The sequence below is a fragment of the Manis javanica genome, chromosome 14, assembly GCF_040802235.1.
Source record: "Manis javanica isolate MJ-LG chromosome 14, MJ_LKY, whole genome shotgun sequence".
In the NCBI taxonomy this organism is placed as follows: Eukaryota; Metazoa; Chordata; class Mammalia; order Pholidota; family Manidae; genus Manis; species Manis javanica.
In genome coordinates, this window is record NC_133169.1 from 55,335,595 (window position 1) to 55,352,434 (window position 16,840).

Sequence of the window (16,840 nt, forward strand, 5' to 3'; positions counted from 1 at the left end):
ACTACTAGAACTGATATCGGAATACAGCAAAGTTGCAGGATACAAAATTAACACACAGAAATCTGTAGCTTTCCTATACACTAACAATGAACCAATAGAAAGACAAATCAGGAAAACAATTCCATTCACAATTGCATCAAAAAGAATAAATACCTAGGAATAAACCTAACCAAAGAAGTGAAAGACTTTTACCCTGAAAACTACAAGACACTCTTAAGAGAAATTAAAGAGGACACTAAGAAATGGAAACATCCCATGCTCTTGGTGAGGAAGATTTAATATCGTCAAAGTGGCCATCCTGTTTAAAGCAATATACAGATTTGATGCAATCCCTCTCAAATTACCAGCAACATTCTTCAATGAATTGGAACAAATAATTCAAAAATTCATCTGGAAACACCAAAGACCCCGAATAGCCAAAGCAATCCTGAGAAAGAACAATAAAGTAGGGGGGATCTCACTCCCCAACTTCAAGCTCTACTACAAAGCCATAGTAATCAAGACAATTTGGTACTGGCACAAGAACAGAGCCACAGACCAGTTTCAACAGATTAGAGACTCCAGAAATTAACCCAAATATATATGGTCAATTAATATTTGATAAAGGAGCCATGGACATACAATGGCAAAATGACAGTCTCTTCAACAGATGGTGCTGCCAAAACTGGACAGCTACTTGTAGGATAATGAAACTGGACCATTGTCTAACCCCATATACAAAGGTAAACTCAAAATGGATCAAAGACCTGAATGTAACTCATGAAACCATTAAACTCTTGGAAAAAAACATAGGCAAAAACCTCTTAGACATAAACATGAGTGACCTCTTCTTGAACATATCTCCCCGGGCAAGGAAAACAACAGCAAAACTGAGCAAGTGGGACTACATTAAGCTGAAAAGCTTCTATACAGCGAAAGACACCATCAATAGAACAAAAAGGAACCCTACAGTATGGGAGAATATATTTGAAAATGACAGATCCAATAAAGGCTTGACATCCAGAATATATAAAGAGCTCACACGCCTCAACAAACAAAAAACAAATAACCCAATTAAAAAATGGGCAGAGGAACTGAACAGACAGTTCTCCAAAAAAGAAATACAGATGGCCAATAGACACATGAAAAGATGCTCCACATCGCTAATTATCAGAGAAATGCAAATTAAAACTACAATGAGGTATCACCTCACACCAGTAAGGATAAATGACATCCAAAAGACAAGCAACAACAAATGTTGGCAAGGCTGTGGAAAAAGGGGAACCCTCCTACACTGCTGGTGGGAATGTAAATTAGTTCAACCATTCTGGAAAGCAGTATGGAGGTTCATCAGAATGCTCAAAACAGACCTACCATTTGACCCAGGAATTCCACTCCTAGGAATTTACCCTAAGAACGCAGCAATCAAGTTTGAGAAAGACAGATGCACCCCTGTGATTATCGCAGCACTATTTACAATAGCCCAGAATTGGAAGCAACCTAAATGTCCATCGGTAGGTGAATGGATAAAAAAGATGTGGTACATATACACAATGGAATACTACTCAGCCATAAGAAGTGGAAAAATCCAACCATTTGCAGCAACATGGATGGAGCTGGAGAGTATTATGCTCAGTGCAATAAGCCAAGTGGAGAAGGAGAAATACCAAATGATTTCACTCATCTGACGAGTATAAGAACAATGGAAAAACTAAAGGAACAAAACAGCAGCAGAATTACAGTACCCAAAAATGGACTAACAGGTACCAAAGGAAAAGGAACTGGAGAGGATGGGTGGGCAGGGGGGGATAAGCGGGGTTAAGAAGAAGGGGGTTGTTAAGATTAGCATACATAGTGGGAGTAGGGAGAAAGGGGAGAGAGGGGTGTACAACACAGAGAGGACAAGTAGTGATTCTACATTTTGCTATGCTGATGGACAGTGACCGTAATGTGGTTTTTAGGGGGGACCTGATATAGGGGAGAGCATAGTAAACATAGTATTCTTCATGTAAGTGTAGATTAAAGATTAAAAAAACAATCAGTTCCTGTGTGCTGACCTCCAATGTGTTCTACACAGTGGTATAGAGGGCATGTCAAAGTGTGGGCAAAGGGTCTGTTTGTTTCTATGCAGAAGATCAAGGCCTAGCTTGGATACCCAGAAAATGAATAAGATACAATATGAGGAGGAGCTTCCGGCATCAGCACTCTCTGGAGGACTCGTTCTGGGGGATGATCATCAAAAAGCCTCCACAGGGAACCTGGGCGATGCTGCGGTTGTGGCTGCATCAACCCCACCGTTTCCTGGACTTGACTTTGGAATTTGGAGGGAGATGTCTAGGCTGGCATGTGCATACAGTGAGACAACGAATTTGACCACATCTGTAATGTTGGAACTCAACCAGGAGTTGGGAGGGGTGCAAGTTGTAGCACTCCAAAATCTTATGACTATAGACTATCTACGGTTAAAAGAACATATGGTATGTGAACAGATCCCAGAAATGGGCTGCTTTAATTTGTCTAATTTCTCTCAGACTGTTCAAGTACAGTTGGACAATATCCATCATATCATAGACAAATTTTCACAAATGCCTAGGGTGCCTAAATGGTTTTCTTGGCTTCACTGGAGATAGCTGGTAATTATAGATTTGCTTTGTTTGTGTCACCGTATTCCTATTATGTTAATATGTGTGCGCAAGTTAGTTAGTAGTTTAAAAACTATACATGCTTAAGGTACTCTACAAGAAGATATGTCAAAGAAATAATCAATCCTCCCATGTTTTCTTCCATATGCCACCTCTATAGCTTTTCTTCTTCCTTCCTAATTACAACCCTTAAATAGAATTCGTGCCTCATATCTAATTTACCAAGTATCATAATTCCTCCAGGTGGTAAAGATACCTCAAGACAAGTGCTGGGCATAGAAGCCACAGGGCATAAATCTGAAAAGAAGTAAAAAGCTAACCTTTTCAAACAATATGGCTTCTCTCTCACTTACCAACTTTAAATTTCCCTGTATGGCCCCGGAGGATGACTGGTTAGCCAGAGACGGGTAAGATTCCTCAAGGGAGGAACAACCTAAAACAGGGACAGTCGCAGGGGGGCCATCAGGTGAGAAATTGGGGAACAACAGTGGTGAAGCTTAGAACCTCACACCCTCCCCCCACACCCCGTGTTGAGAGAAAGCTTCTGCATCCATGGATGTTTTATTGCCCTTGTCTAGCTCGGATTAGAACATAGTCTACAGGCACACACTTGATCATCTACAATTGCTCTCTTACAACACTGAACTATGTTTTCTGCCTTTATCTAGCATCTACCTACCACTTCAGCAGTTTATTAAAATTAAAAATAATAATAAAGGGAGAAATGTGGTATCCACATATAAATCAAGTGTGAGAATCATATTTGACCTGATTGTTTATATTTCATAATGTGTGATCAAAACCGAAAGTTTCTGTGATGAATGCCCTTGTACTCTTTACCATGTAAGAACTTATTCACTATGTAAGAATTCGTTCACCATGTAAGAACTTGTTCATTATGCTTCAGAAGATTGGAGGCTGAAGAGAACTAGGCTTGAGATGGATTAATGACTGTTCATTGAGCATTGACACTCCTATACAGAATTTTATTGTTGTTAACAACCATTTGATCAATTTGATCAATAAATATGAGAGATGCCCTCTCAAAAAAAAATTATTCTAAAAAAAAATATTAAGCTAATAATCATATCTGACTTGATTGTTTACAGTTCATGATGCGTGATCAAAACTGAAAGTTTCTGTAATATGACTGCCCTTGCACTATTCACCATGTAAGAACTTATTCACTATATAAGACCTTGTTCACCATGTAAGAACTTGTTTGTTATGCTTCAGAAGATTGGAGACTGTTGAGATATCGGCTTGGGGGTGATTAATGACTGTGCATTCAGTCCTCTATAGAGAATTTTATTGTTGTTAACAACCATTTGACCAATAAATATGAGAGATGCCCTCTCAAAAAAAATAAAAATAAAAATAAAGCAGGGGGAATCTCGCTTGCCAACTTCAAACTCTACTACAAAGCCACAGTAATCAAGACAATTTGGTACTGGCACAAGAACAGAGCCACAGACCAGTGGAACAGAATAGAGACACCAAACATTAACACAAACATATAAGGTCAATTAATATATGATAAAGGAGACATGGACATACAATGGTGAAATGACAGTCTCTTCAACAGATGGTGCTGGCAAACCTAAACAGCTACATGTAACAGAATGGAACTAGATCACTGTCTAACTCCATACACAATAGTAAATTCGATATGGGTCAAAGACCTGAGTGTAAGTCAGGAAACCATAAAACTTCTGGAAAAAAACATGGTCAGAAATCACTTGGACATAAACATGAGTGACTTCTTCATGAAAATATCTACCCAGGCAAGGGAAACAAAAGCAAAAATAAACAAGTCAGACTCTATGAAGCTGAAAAGCTTCTATACAGCAAAGGACACCATCTATAGAAGAAAAAGGTTTCCCACAGTATGGGAGAATATATCCATAAATGACAGATCCAATAAAGGGTTGACATCCAAAATATATAAAGAGCACATGCACCTCAACAAACAAAAAACAAACAATCCACTTAAAAAATGGGCAGAAGAGCTGAACAGACAGTTCTCCAAATAAGAAACTCAGATGGCCAACAGACACATGAAAAGATGCTCCACATTGCTAGTTATCAGGGAAATGTAAATTAATACCACAATGAGATATCACCTCACACCAGTAAGGAGGGCTACCATCCAAAAGACACACAACAACAAATGCTGGTGAGGTTGTGGGGAAATGGGAACCATCCTACACTGCTGGTGGGAATATCAACTAGTTCAACAATTGTGGAAAGCAGTATAGAGGTTCCTCAAAATCCTCAAAATAGACATACCATTTGACCCAGAAATTCCACTTCTAGGAATTTACCCTAAGAATGCAGCAATCCAGTTTGAAAAAGAGAGATGTACCCCTATGTTTATCGCAGCACTATTTATAATAGCCAAGAAATGGAAGCATCCAAAGTGTCCATCAGTAGATGAATGGATAAAGAAGATGTGGTACATATACACAATGGAATATTATTCAGCCATAAGAAGAAAACAAATCCCACCATTTACAACAACATGGATGGAGCTAGAGGGTATTATGCTCAGTGAAATAAGCCAGGTGGACAAAGACAATTACCAAATGATTTCACTCATATGTGGAGTATAAGAGCAAAGAAAAACTGAAGGAACAAAACAGCAGCAGAATCACAGAACCCATAAATTGACTAACAGTTACCAAAGGGAAAGGGAATGGAGAAGATGGGTGGGAAGGGAGGGATAAAGGAGGGAAAAATAAAGGGGACATTACAATTAGCAAGTATAATGTGGAGGTGGTACGGGGCGGGCTCTACAACACACAGAAGACATGTAGTGATTTTACAGCATCTTACTACACTAATGGACAGTGACTATCAAGCAGTATGTGGGGGTACTTGGTGAAGGGGGGAGCCTAGTAAAAATAATGTTCGTCATGTAATTGTAAATTAATGATACCAAAATTTTTAAAAAATCCCTAAAGACTCCACTCCAAAACTACTAGAACTAATATCTGAATTCAGGAAAGTTGCAGGATACAAAATTAATACACAGAACTCCGTTGCTTTCCTATACACTAACAATGAACTAGCAGAAAGAGAAATCAGGAAAACAATTCCATTCACAATTGCATCAACAAGAACAAAATACCTAGCAATAAACCTAACCAAGGAAGTGAAGACCTACTATACCCTGAAAACAACAAGACACTCTTAAGAGAAATTAAAGAGGACACTAACAAATGGAATCTCACCCATGCTCTTCGCTAGGAAGAATTAATATTGTCATAATGGCCATCCTGCTTAAACAAACTACAGATTCAATGCAATCCCCATCAAAATACCAACAGCATTCTTCAATGAACCAGACACATTTTTATGAGATAAAAAGTACAGCATTTCATCAGGAATAAGAGCAAAGTGTAGATCTCCTACCTTGTGGTGGTGAGCATTGGGTTCTGTGACATTGATGAAGTTCAAGAGAGTTAGGGATGCCCCCTGCCTCACTCAGAGGCCAGGATGGCCTGAAGAAGCAGGCTTGAAGTCAGAGAGACAGAAAGAGAGACACTCCTCATAGACACCCAGTCGGGCTGTCGGGGTCTGACTCCAGACATGCAGGCTTTTGAGAAGCCACTGAAGTGTAGCCTCAGCCTAGACTTGCATTTCCCCACGGCCTTCCTCAGTCCCTCGCATCCAAGGAGATGCCTCTGAAAGGGAATCTTGGCCTCCACTCAGGTGACTTTCCCAGCTCCCAAGGGAGACGGGGGATCCACTGAGGGAGACGCACAGGAACCTGTCACTCAAGACTTTGAGATCGGCAGCCGGGCTAGTCCCATTTAAGTGGCTGACGAGTGCCCGATGTTGTGTGCCATACACGGCTTACTTCTATAAGGACAGTGAAAGAAAAGGCAGACTTGGATGCTGATGCTCACCTCCGAAGTTATCCTGGATGAGCCCTCAACAATGATGCAACTTCTCTTACCACAAGGGTATGAAACTGGAAATACATGATGCAAATAAAATGAAAAAGCCCACCATCACATGGCTTAACAACATGCTTTGAAATAACCAACACATCAATGGCCAAATAAAAACAGAAATCAAGGAATATATGGAGACAAATGACAACAATAATTCAACAATGCAAAATCTGTGGGGCACAGACAAGGTGGTGCAAGAGCAAAGTATATTGCAATACAGGCCTACCTCAGGAAAAAAGAACAATCCCATATGAACAGCGTAAACTCACAATTATCACAAGTAGAAAAAGAAGAACAAATGAGGCCTAAAGTTAGCAGGAGGAACATAATAAAGATTAGGGCAGAAATAAATAAAACCATGAAGAAAAAACTATACAAAGAATCAATGAAATCAGGAGCTCATTCTTTGAGAAAATAAACAAAATAGATAAACCTCTAGCCAGACAAATCAAGAAAAAAAGAAGTCTGCACACATAAACGGAATCAGAAATGAAGTAAAAGTCACTATGGAAACCACAGAAACACAAAGAATTATTAGAGAATACTATGAAAAATTATATGCTAACAACCTGGATCACCTAGAATAAATAGACAACTTTCTAGAAAAATGCAACCATCCAAGGGTAACCCAGAAAGGACAGAATATCTGAACAGACCAGTTACTGGCAACAAAATTGAACTGGTAATCAAAAAACTACCTAAGAACAAAACACCTGAACCAGATGGCTTCACCGCTGACTTTAATCAAACATGTAGTGAAGATCGAATACTCATCCTCCTTAAACTTTTCCAAAAAGTAGAAGAGGAAGGAATACTTCCAAACTCATTCTACAAGGCAAGCATCACCCAAATACCAAAGCCAGGCAAAGACACCACAAAAAAAGAAAATGACAGTCCAATATTGCTGACAAACATAGACGCAAAAATACTCAACAAAATATTAGCAAACCAAATTCAAAAATATATCAAAAAGATCATCCATCATGAACAAGTAGGATTTACTCCAGGGATGCAAGGATGGTACAGCATTAGAAAATCCATCAACATCATCCACCACATCAACAAAAAGGAGGACAAAAGCCACATGATCATGCCCACAGATGCTAAAAAAACATTTGGCAAAAATCAACACCCATTCATGATAAAACCTCTCAACAAAATGGGCATAGAGGGTAAGTACCTTAACATAATAGAGGCCATATATGACAAGCCCACAGCCAACATCACATTTAACAGTGAGAAGCTGAAAGCTTTTCCTCTAAGATCGGGAACAAGACAGGGATGCCCACTCTTCCCACTGTTATTCAACATACTACTGGAAGTCCTAGCTATGGCCATCAGACAAAACAAAGAAATACAAGGCATCCAGATTGGTAAAGAACAAGTCAAGCTGTCACTATTTGCAAATGACATGATATTGTACATAAAAACCCTAAAGACTCCACTTCAAAACTACTAGAACTAATATCTGAATTCAGCAAAGTTGTAGGACACAAAATTAATACTGAACTGTGTTGCTTTCCTATACACTAACAATGAACTAGCAGAAAGAGAAATCAGGAAAACAATTCCATTCACAATTGCATCAATAAGAATAAAATACCCAGCAATACACCTAACCAAGGAAGTGAAAGACCTATACCCTGAAAACTACAAGACACTCTTAACAGAAATTAAGAGGACACTAACAAATGGAAACACCCCATGCTCTTCGCTAGGAAGAATTAATATTGTCAAAATGGCCATCCTGCATAAAGCAAACATCAGATTTAATGCAATCCCCATCAAAATACAAACAGCATTCTTCAATGAACCAGACACATTTTTATGAGAATAAAGTATAGCATTTCATCAGGAACAAGAGCAAAGCATAGATCTCCTACCTTGCAGTGGTGAGCATCAGGTTCTGTGACGTTGATGAAGTTTGAAGAGAGTTAGGGATGCCCCCTGCCTCACTCAGAGGCCAGGATGGCCTGAAGAAGCAGGCTGGAAGTCAGAGAGACAGAAAGAGAGATACTCCTCATAGACACCCAGTCGGGCTCTCGGGGTCTGAGTCCAGACACGCAGGCTTTTGAGAAACTGCTGAAGTGTAGCCTCAGCCTAAACTCTTGCAGCTGCCCACAGCCTTCTTCAGTCCCTCGCATCCAAGGAGATGCCTCTGAAAGGAAATCCTGGCTTCCACTCAGGTGACTTTCCCGGCTCCCAAGGGAGACGGGGGATCCACTGAGGGAGACGCACGGGAACCTGTCACTCGAGACTTTGAGATCGGCAGCTGGGCTAGTCCCATTTAAGTGGCTGATAAGCGCCTGATGTTGTATGCCATAGATGGCTTACTTCTATAAGGACAGTGAAAGAAAAGGCAGGCTTGGATGCTGATAACTTACCTCCAAGGTTATCCCTGATGAGCCTCACAAAATGATCCTTGGGTTCTTCTTGTCTGTGGAGTTGAAGAATGAATTTAGCAAACACCCAAGGTAGGAGAAGCTTTTAGTGAGAGACATAGTGAGAGGACAGAGCTCCTAGCTCGCCGTGCCCGGAGGGGATAAGAGAGCTTATAGTTGTGCGTTGTTTAAGGTTTTACATGCAGTTGAGGACTTTTGGGAACTGGATAAAGGTTTAACAGTGTGAATGTGTTAAGTGGTCCTTGAACATTAAAAATTAACTTAACACACAAAATTTACTGCTCTAGTTTCTCCCTGGGATGCCGGCATCTTAGATAGGGAGTATATCTGACAAGGCTGCCTGCCCAGCCCACAAGGTGGGCAGAGTTTCTGTATGCCTGCTAAAGAATAAGTTAAGAATCTTACTACTTCTTCACTCTGAAGAAGAAAGGTAAATCCCAGATATAACAATAGCACCTCTCCTGACAGTAAATTAACTGCAACCGACAGAGCCATACAGATTTGAGTAGTCAGAACTCCACGTTCTGGGGGGAGCATCAAAACACCTGAGACTCGATTAAAGATGGTGGTGTGACAAGCGAGACAGAGAACCCCTTATAAAGCCACATATAATATGAAAATATAATTAACACAACTAGTCCTGAAAGAACACCAGGAAAGAGGCTGCACCAGACTGTATACACGTGGAGAAAAGAGCGGGCCTCATGGAACAGGGCACCAGCACCACTCCCCTGCGACCCCGGACATGGCTCCAGTGGCTGAGCAGCTAGAGAGAGAGATTCTGGGCACTAGAGGGCGCCACATAGAAATAGGACATGTCAGAGGCACCTGGTTCAAAGCAAAATCTCAGCACCAGAGAAAGAACTGAGACTGAATTAATAAATCTTCTTGAGGATTTCAAAATAAAAAACATAAACATGCTCATGGAGGTACAAAAAAATATTCAAGAACTCAGGAAAGAATTTACGATGGAGATACAATCATTGAAGAGCACAGTGGACTGTATTAAAAGCAGACTAGATTCGGTGGAGGAGACAGTAAATGAAAAGAGAAACTAGGGAAGAGCAATACAAAGAAGCTGAGGCACTGAGAGAAAAAAGGATGTCTATGAATGAAAAAATCCTGAAAGAACTGTGTGACCAATTCAAACAACAATATGTGTATTACAGGGGTGCCAGAAGAAAAAAGAGAGAGAGAAAGGGATAAAAAGTGTCTTTGAGTAAGTAATTGCTGAACAGTTCCCCAATCTGGGGAAGGACATAGTCTCTCAGGCCATGGAGGTACACAGATCTCCCAACAGAAGGGACCCAAGGAGGACAACACCAAGACATATAATAATTAAATGGCAAAGATCAAGGATAAGGAGACAACCTATTTGAAGCTGCCAGAGAGAGAAATAAGACCACACACAAAGGAAAACCCATCAGGCTATCATCAGACTTCTCAGCAGAAACCTTACAGGCCAGAAGAGAATGGCATGATATATTTAATGCAATGAAACAGAAGGGCATTGACCCAAGAACACTGTATCCAGCAGTACTGTCATTTAAATTTGAAGGAGGGATTGAACAATTCCCAGACAAGCAAAAGTTGAGGGAATTTGCCTCCCACAAAACACCTCCACAGGATATTTTAAAGGGACTGGTCTAGATGGTAGCATTCCAAAGGCAAAATAGATGTCAACAGAGAAAATAAAATCACAGCAAAGAAAGAAGACCAACCAAATACTAACTCAAGGCAAAAAACATAAAATCAGTGGGCAGAGCAAAGATGGCGTCGTGAGTAGAGCAGCGGAAATCTCCTCCCCAAGCCAAATGTATCTATGATAATATAACAAGGATAACTCTTCCTAGAATAGAGACCAGAGGACAGAGGACAACATCCAGACCACATTCAGACCTACGAGAACCCAGAGCCTTACCAAGGAGGTAAGATAAAAGCCCCAGCCCAGAGGGACCCAAGTGGCTCTACACCCAGCTCCCGGCGTGAGGAGTCGCAGCGGGAGGGAGAGGGAGCCCACTACTGCTGAACACCCAGCCCCAGTCATCCGAACCAGAGCGCAGAAACAGTGCATCTGTGGAGTCCTGGATACTACGGAAACAGGACAGCAGGACCGGTGAGTGGGTACCAGAGGCCGGCACCAGACAACAAACAAAAGTGAGCAGCCATTTTTTTTTTTTTGTGGCGAGTGCTTTTTGGAAGTGTTAAAGGGACAGGGACCCAATACTAGGGAAACAGTAGCAAGACCGGTGAGCAGGTCCTGAGGCTGGCACCGGAGAACAAAGAAAAGCGAGCGGCCATTTTTTTTCATCTTTTTTTGGCGAGTGCTTATTGGAAGTATTAAAGGGACAGGGACCCCAATACTAGGGAAAAAGGGCAGCAAGACTGGTGAGAGGATGCCTGAGGCCGGCACCTGAGGACAAAGAAAAGCAAATGTTTTTTTTCTTCAATTATTTATTTAAATTTTTGTTATTGTTGTTGTTTTGTTTTGGCAACTGCTTTTTGGAAGTCTTAAAGGAGCACGGCGGGACACATAGTCCAGAGGTAGGGAATCTGGGGATTCCTGGGCACTCTAACCCCCTTGGTAGCAGGGAGCATGGAGGCCACTCATGGAGATAAATAGCCTCCCGGCCACTCCACCTCCAACAGGGCTCCACCACTTTGGAGCAGAAGCCTGAGCCAGGCCACGCCCACTGCAACAATGGAGATGAACTCCATAGAAGCAGGGCAGGAAGCAGAAGCCCTGTCAGCACGCAGATGCCAATACCAAGCCACTAGAGGTCGCTGTTCTCTGAGGAGATGAAGGCCACAAACCAACAAGAAGGGAAGTTCTTACAGCCATCACTTGTTCCAGCTCTGCAAACTATTTCTATCACCATGAAAAGACAAAATTACAGGCAAACCAAGATCACAGAGGCAACACCAGAGAAGGAGACAGACCTAACCAGTCTCCCTGAAAAAGAATTCAAAATAAAAATCATAAACATGCTGACAGAGATGGAGAGAAAAATGCAAGAGCAATGGGATGAAGTCCGGAGGGAGATCACAGATGCCAGGAATGAGATTACAGAAGTGAAACAAACTCTGGAAGGATTTATAAGAAGAATGGATAAGATGCAAGAGGCCATTGAAGGAATAGAAACCAGAGAACAGGAACGCATAGAAGCTGACACAGAGAGAGATAAAAGGATCTCCAGGAATGAAACAATATTAAGAGAACTGTGTGACCAATTCAAAAGGAACAATATCCATATCCACATTATAGGGGTACCAGAAGAAGAAGAGAAAGGAAAAGGGATAAAAGTAATAATTACTTTTGAAGTAATAATTATAAAAATTATTTGTATTTCTGTGGAGTCATCATGATTTTTCTGTTTTCATTTCTGATTCTGATGATTTGTGTTGACTCTCTTTTTCTCTTAATAAGTTTGGCTAGAGGCTTATCTATTTTGTTCATTTTCTCAAAGAACCAGCTCTTGGTTTCGTTGATTTTTGCTATTGTTTTATTCTTCTCAATTTTGTTTATTTCTTCTCTAATCTTTATTATGTCCCTCCTTCTGCTGACTTTAGGCCTCATTTGTTCTTCTTTTTCCAGTTTCGATAATTGTGATGTTAGACTATTCATTTGGGATTGTTCTTACTTCTTCAAGTGTGCCTGGAACGCTATATATTTTCCTCTTAAGACTGCTTTCGCTGCGTCCCACAGAATTCCGGGCTTTGTGTTGTTGTTACCATTTGTTTCTATATATTCCTTGATCTCTATTTTGATTTGTTCATTGATCCATTGATTGATTATAAACATGTTGTTTTTGAAGTAACAATTACTGAAAACGTCCCAAAACTGGGGGAGGAAATAACCGAACAGACCACGGAAATACACAGAACCAGCAACAGAAAGGATCCAAGGAGGACAAAACAAAGACACATAATAATTAAATGGCAAAGACCAAGGACAAGGAAAGAGTTTTAGAGGCAGCTAGACAGAAAAAGATCATCTATAAAGGAAAACCCATCAGGCTATCATCAGACTTCTCGAAAGAAACCTTACAGGCCAGAAGAGAATGGCATGATATATTTACTACAATGAAACAGAAGGGCCTTGAACCAGGGATACTGTATCCAGCACGACTATCATTTAAATATGATGGTGGGATTAAACAATTCCCAGAAAAGCAAAAGCTGAGAGAATTTGCTTCCCACAAACCACCCCTACAGGGCATCTTACAGGGACTGCTCTAGATGGGAGCACTTCTAAAAAGAGCACAGAACAAAACACAACATATGAAGAAGGGAGGAGGAGGAATAAGAAGGGAGAGAAGAAAAGAATCTCCAGACAGTATATATAACAGCTCAATAAGCGAGCTAAGTAAGGCAGTAAGATACTAAACAGAATAACCTTGAACCTTTGGTAACGAAAAATTAAAAGACTTCAATGGCAATAAGTACATATCTCTCAATAGTCACGCTAAATGTAAATGGACTTAATGCACAAATCAAAAGACACCGAGTAACAGAATGGATAAAAAAGCAAGACCCATCCATATGCAGCTTACAAGACATGCACCTCAAACCCAAAGACATGCACAGACTAAAAGTCAAGGGATGGAAAAACATATTTCAGGCAAACAACAGAGGGAAAAAAGCAGTGGTTGCAGTAATAATATCAGAAAAAATAGACATCAAAACAAAGAAAGTAACAAGAGATAAAGAAGGAGACAACATAATGATAAAGGGCTCAGTCCAACAAGAGGATATAACCATTCTAAATATATAGGCACCCAACACAGGAGCACCAGCATTTGTGAAACAAATACAAACAGAACAAAAGGGGGAAATAGAAAGCAATGCATTCATTTTAGGAGACTTCAACACACCACTCACCCCAAAGGATAGATCCACCAGAAAGAAAATAAGTAAGGACATGGAGGCACTGAACAACACACTAGAACAGATGGACCTAATAGACATCTATAGAACTCTACATCCAAAAGCAACAGGATATACATTCTTCTCAAGTGCACATGGAAGATTCTCCAGAATAGACTACATACTAGCCCACAAAAAGAGCCTCAGTAAATTCCAAAATATTCAAATTCCACCAAATAATTTTTCTGACCACAAAGGTATAAAACTAGAAATAAATTCTACAAAGAAAACAAAAAGTTTCACAAACACATGGAGGCTTAACAACATGCTTATAAACAATCAATGCATCAATGAACAAATCAAAATAGAGATCAAGGAATATATAGAAACAAATGATAACAACAACACAAAGCCCGGAATTCTGTGGGACGCAGCGAAAGCAGTCTTAAGAGGAAAATATATAGCAATCCACGCACACTTGAAGAAGTAAGAACAATCCCAAATGAATAGTCTAACATCACAATTATCGAAACTGGAAAAAGAAGAACAAATGAGGCCTAAAGTCAGCAGAAGGAGGGACATAATAAAGATCAGAGAAGAAATAAACAAAATTGAGAAGAATAAAACAATAGCAAAAATCAACGAAACCAAGAGCTGGTTCTTTGAGAAAATGAACAAAATAGATAAGCCTCTAGCCAAACTTATTAAGAGAAAAAGAGAATCAACACAAATCAACAGAATCAGAAATGAAAATAGAAAAATCATGATGACTCCACAGAAATACAAACAATTATTAAAGACTACTATGAAAACCTATATGCCAACAAGCTGCAAAACCTAGAAGAAATGGACAACTTCCTAGAAAAATACAACCTTCCAAGACTGACCAAGGAAGGAACACAAAAGTTAAACAAACCAATTACGAGCAAAGAAATTGAAATGGTAATCAAAAACTACCAAAGAACAAAACACCTGGGCCAGACTGATTTACCTCGGAATTTTATCAGACACACAGAGAAGACATAATGCCCATTCTCCATAAAGTGTTCCACAAAATAGAATAGGAGGGAATACTCCCAAACTCATTCTATGAAGCCAACATCACCCAAATACCAAAACCAGGCAAAGACCCCACCAAAAAAGAAAATTACAGACCAATATCCCTGATGAATGTAAATGCAAAAATACTCAATAAAATATTAGCAAACAGAATTCCACAGTAAATCAAAAGGATCATACACCATGACCAAGTGGGATTCATCCCAGGGATGCAAGGATGGTACAACATTCGAAAATACATGAACATTATCACCACAACAACAAAAAGAAAGACAAAAACCACATGATCATATCCATAGATGCTGAAAAAGCATTTGACAAAATTCAACATCCATTCATGATAAAAACTCTCAGCAAAACGGGCATAGAGGGCATGTACCTCAACATAATAAAGGCCATATATGATGAACACACAGCCAGCAATATACTGAAGAGCGAGAAGCTGAAAGCATTTCCTCTGAGATCGGGAACCAGACAGGGATGCCCACTCTCCCCACTGTTATTTAACATAGTACTGGAGGTCCTAGCCACGGCAATCAGACAAAACAAAGAAATACAAGGAATCCAGATTGGTAAAGAAGAAGTTAAACTGTCACTAATTGCAGATGATATGATACTGTACATAAAAAACAATAAAGACTCCACTCCAAAACTACTAAAACTGATATCGGTAAACAGCAAAGTTGCAGGATACAAAATTAACACACAGAAATCTGTGGCTTTCCTATACACTACAATGAACCAATAGAAAGAGAAATCAGGAAAACAATTCCATTCACCATTGCAACAAAAGGAATGAAATACCTAGGAATAAACCTAACCAAAGAAGTGAAAGACTTATACTCTGAAAACCACAAGTTACTCTTAAGAGAAATTAAAGGGGGCACTAACAAATGGAAACTTATCCCATGCTCATGGCTAGGAAGAATTAATGTCGTCAAAATGGCCATCCTGCCCAAAGCAATATACAGATTTGATGCAATCCCTATCAAATTACCAGCAACATTCTTCAATGAACTGGAACAAATAATTCAAAAATTCATCTGGAAACACCTATGACTCCAAATAGCCAAAGCAATCCTGAAAAAGAAGAATAAAGTAGGGGGATCTCACTCCCCAACATCAAGTTATACTACAAAGCCATACTAATCAAGACAACTTGGTACTGGCACAAGAACAGAGCCACAGAGCAGTGAAACAGATTAGAGACTCCAGAAATTAACCCAAACATATATGGTCAATTAATATTTGATAAAGGAGCCATGGACATACAATGGCAAAATGACAGTCTCTTCAACAGATGGTGCTGCCAAAACTGGACAGCTACTTGTAGGATAATGAAACTGGACCATTGTCTAACCCCATATACAAAGGTAAACTCAAAATGGATCAAAGACCTGAATGTAACTCATGAAACCATTAAACTCTTGGAAAAAAACATAGGCAAAAACCTCTTAGACATAAACATGAGTGACCTCTTCTTGAACATATCTCCCCGGGCAAGGAAAACAACAGCAAAACTGAGCAAGTGGGACTACATTAAGCTGAAAAGCTTCTGTACAGCGAAAGACACCATCAATAGAACAAAAAGGAACCCTACAGTATGGGAGAATATATTTGAAAATGACAGATCCGATAAAGGCTTGACGTCCAGAATACATAAAGAGCTCACACGCCTCAACAAACAAAAAACAAATAACCCAATTAAAAAATGGGCAGAGGAACTGAACAGACAGTTCCCTAAAAAAGAAATATACATGGCCAACAGACACATGAAAAGATGCTCCACATGGCTAATTGTCAGAGAAATGCAAATTAAAACTACAATGAGGTATCACCTCACACCAGTAAGGATAGCTGCCATCCAAAAGACAAACAACAACAAATGTTGGCGAGGCTGTGGAGAAAGGGGAACCCTCCTACACTGCTGGTG

General features: G+C 39.9%; 1 protein-coding gene and 1 long non-coding RNA gene across 6 annotated transcripts in view; both read right to left on the reverse strand.

Annotated features, from left to right (window-relative positions):
• LOC118972708 (uncharacterized) overlaps positions 1-16,840 on the reverse strand; it is a 350,716-nt gene that overhangs the window by 291,412 nt on the left and 42,464 nt on the right. The gene's annotated exons all lie outside the window — the stretch shown is intronic.
• The window catches only part of LOC108388360 (olfactory receptor 13G1-like), a 135,166-nt gene that overhangs the window by 75,723 nt on the left and 42,603 nt on the right, over positions 1-16,840 (reverse strand). For 4 of the 5 annotated variants that reach the window (XM_073221558.1, XM_073221557.1, XM_073221556.1 and 1 more), the window contains exon 2: positions 8,965-9,017. The exons of the other annotated variant lie outside the window; for it this stretch is intronic. The gene's annotated coding sequence lies outside the window, so the exon portion shown is untranslated. The remainder of the gene's footprint in view (positions 1-8,964; positions 9,018-16,840) is intronic. 5 annotated transcript variants of the gene reach the window in all.